We start from the raw sequence: 3,322 nt of genomic DNA on the forward strand, positions 1-3,322 counted from the left end.
GCCTTCTCCCTGAATGTCCCATGATGTCAGCAGGCAAGGCATTGTGAGCCCATGGAGTGATTTGCTCCCTCACCCTTCCCTCCCTGAGCTGGCTGTGGTACCCCGGCAGAGAATGACACACACACACCCAGGTGTCTCTAAAGCCAGACAGCTCCCTCCTTCCCTGCTGGCACCTGATGTCAGGGGTTAAGTTTTTGTGTGGCCTCACTTAGTCAGCCTCCCCACGGCACTCGGGCACTGGGTTCTATCATATGTCTCTGCACCACTCCCACTGGACAACAAGGAGGAGACTGAAAGACAATGGCGCCATTTAGCTTTCCCGCTAGACACACTCCACCCTTCAGTTTTCCTCTGGCTGAATCTATTTCTTTTTAATGCCTTCAACAAGTCACCGTGTATTTAGGTTGGGCTGCATTGAGGATAAAGACGCTGAGTTTGAGACCCAATTACTCCATTAGCCTTCAGTTGCTCTATCATCTAACCCAGGGGTCTGCAACCTTTAAGACAGAAAGAGCCACTTGGACCCGTTTCCGAAGAAGAAAAATCTGGGAGCCGCAAAACCATTGCGACATTTAAAACAAATATAACACTGCATATATTGTTTCATACCTTAATGTCCGATCTGACAGCGGACAGGAAGATGATGTCGGGACGCTGCGTGACTAACGCACGCACCGCCCCCATGCAACGTCACAGCCAGTACAGCGCCCGCCACAGTGGGGAGTGTTGGGGCGCACAATGCGCCTCCTCCCCTCGCTAGTATCCGCCCCGGAGCCACGGCAAAGGTGTAAAAGAGCCACATGCGGCTCCAGGGCCACGGGTTGCAGACCCCTGATCTAACCAAATTTGATTCTCATCTAGTCAATCTCAGTGCTTGGTTTTAATAATAAACAGGACCAGAAACAGCATATGGTGAGGCTTTAGAGAATATTCCAGAAATGGTACCTTAGAAGGGTTGAGAATGGTTATGCATGTAAAGAAGAGACACATTATTTTTCACCACTGTGCCACACCTGGAAAAATATGGTGAAATGAGTCCCATGTTTTTAGTGGACGAGGTTTGCACACACAATCAAAATATGAAAAGGCAGCACCCACTTTGGCTCAGCAATCGTATTGGTACGACTCTAGAGAGGCTGGTGTGCAACTAGGGAAATATGCTGAATGGCACGGGCCCAGTCAGAAAAAGAGATCAGGTGCTTCTACTGCTTTGATGTACATCTGTGAAGGTGGGGATTAGAAATGCGTTATTAAATAATTCACTGTGGAAATGTAGTTCAAAATGTGTTCCTTACTGACTGGAGCTGATCCTTCAAGATCTAATAGCATGATGATTCCTGACACTTGTGTTGGTTGGAGTGTTCTGACATGGAGCCACATTCATATTTTGCATATGGTACATGAAGGATGAAAGAATAAAGGCACGCATTTCCCACACAAAGTTGTTGCAACTAAAATGTCTACTTTATTGGTATCATCATTCAGCATACAAATGTGTTATTGTTGACATCCAGATCCTACTAGCGTCTCCAAAGTCCTAAGAGATTGCCTAGAAGACGGTCTTGATTCACAGAGTCTTGGAGAGGATCATGCTCTGCAGGTATAGGATCTGGAATGAGAGTTGAAGACAGGATAGTTAATTCCTTTCAGGGACACAGACTCCATGGATGTCCTGTGCTCTTAGCAGCTCTGCACTGTCACAGCAAGCCTGCCTACATAGGTTATTTACAGGAAAGTCTTGCACATCAAAGAACGTATTTCTAGAAGGTCTAAATGATTGTACCCTAGAACAGTTGGTTATGGATGTGACCAGGAGGGTGGCAATTCTGGGCATTCAGGACCTGGTGGAAGATGTGTTGTCAAGCCAGGAGGGAGCAGTGCCCACAGTGCTATTAAACTAAACATACATGTAAATGGCCAATTGCCAAAAAAATCCAACACAGTCAAATTTGATTTCAAAAGATGAAACAACCAAATATCACAGGATGGGCAAAGGTGGAAAAGAAAAGTTAAGAGGGTCAAATCAGGGATGGTCACCTACTTGGGTGGTTCTAGTAGAGCATTAGATAAATTCATGGAGGACAAATCTATCATCTGCTACAAGTTGAATGCAACTGCAGGTGGGCAGAGTACTGCTGCGCTCATAGGATATTTGCAGGCTTCCCAGGGGCATCCTGCGACAACTGTGGGAACAGGATGCTGGAGTGGATGAGACGTTGGCCTGATCCAGCCCATTCATCTTATGTTCGTAGGGAAGGATAGGAAACAGAGGCAAACAGTTTTGCTGATCAACAGTGGTTCCCATTTTGAATGCCAAGATACTCACCAGTCCCTTGTTCACCTTCATATAGTCCTAGAGGGAGAAAGTAGGAAAGCGTTAGACCTCCTTCCAGTCATTGACAGCCTAGGTTGGCTGAAGTTATTCTACTGCTCTGTTTACTTAAACCTCATGAAAATTCATCAGCATTTGGGGGCCATTTCCCCCTAATAAACACGTTTTACTAATCCTTCCATCAGTAAAAAGGATAAATGAGTGTCAACTACTTACCTGCGGACACCATGGCAAAAGCAACCCAAACAACCAAAAGGAGGACCCAGAATTTCATGATAATCACTGAAGAGGAGAGGAAGATTCTCAAGATTCTTGGAGGGATGTCACAAACTGATGGTTCACCTGGATCCAACTTCTCTTTCTTATAAAGGCACAACCTTCCAATCAAATGTGTTGGCTGAGCTGATGCAGTTTTGGAGCCTTGAACGGATTAGCTAGTAAGCAACCTTTGTCTGTGACACCCCCCCCCCCCGTAAAAATAAACAAGACAGCATGTGATGCTCTGTGCAATGTGCCATGGGCTATGTGCCCTTTCTTAGGATTAAGTCTTGGTTTTTAACTGCCACTGGATTCAATCTCTGCGTCGCTTCCAAGGAGGGACCCTTAGATAAACTAGGGCCAACAGCAACCCAAGTGTTAGTGAAAGCGTTCAAACTCCTTCACAGACTGCCAGCTGGGGATTTGGCCTTCCACCTGACATAGCAGAATTTGAGGATCGAAGTGGAGAAGGCCTTTCCTTTTTCCCTTCCTACCACCGCATGCTTTTCAAAGTTGGTTTTACCCATGTTCTGTAATTTCTTCTCCCATTCTTTTTCCACAGTCAACTTGTGCCTTATTCCCTTCTTCAAAACCTGCCACTTTCTTTCATCTCATTTCTGGTTTTTTTACACTCCCTTTCTTCTCCTAGATCAGCTGTCCTCTTTTATCCCCTTCCTTTCTATGCCCTGTTTATTTATCACTAATATCAAAGGTTAATAAATATTATCTTGC

General features: G+C 45.4%; 1 long non-coding RNA gene across 1 annotated transcript; it reads right to left on the bottom strand.

Moving 5' to 3' along the window:
- Positions 1-1,442: 1,442 nt before the first annotated feature.
- On the bottom strand, positions 1,443-2,760 carry LOC309362721. Its single transcript, XR_014165091.1, has 3 exons — positions 2,549-2,760; positions 2,327-2,353; positions 1,443-1,609 (listed from the first exon to the last, which is right to left on the bottom strand). It is a non-coding gene; the product is annotated as an uncharacterized lncRNA (long non-coding RNA).
- Between the last annotated feature and the right edge of the window lie 562 nt (positions 2,761-3,322).

This window comes from Podarcis melisellensis, assembly GCF_964234715.1.
Source record: "Podarcis melisellensis genome assembly, chromosome: 2".
Taxonomy (NCBI): Eukaryota; Metazoa; Chordata; class Lepidosauria; order Squamata; family Lacertidae; genus Podarcis; species Podarcis melisellensis.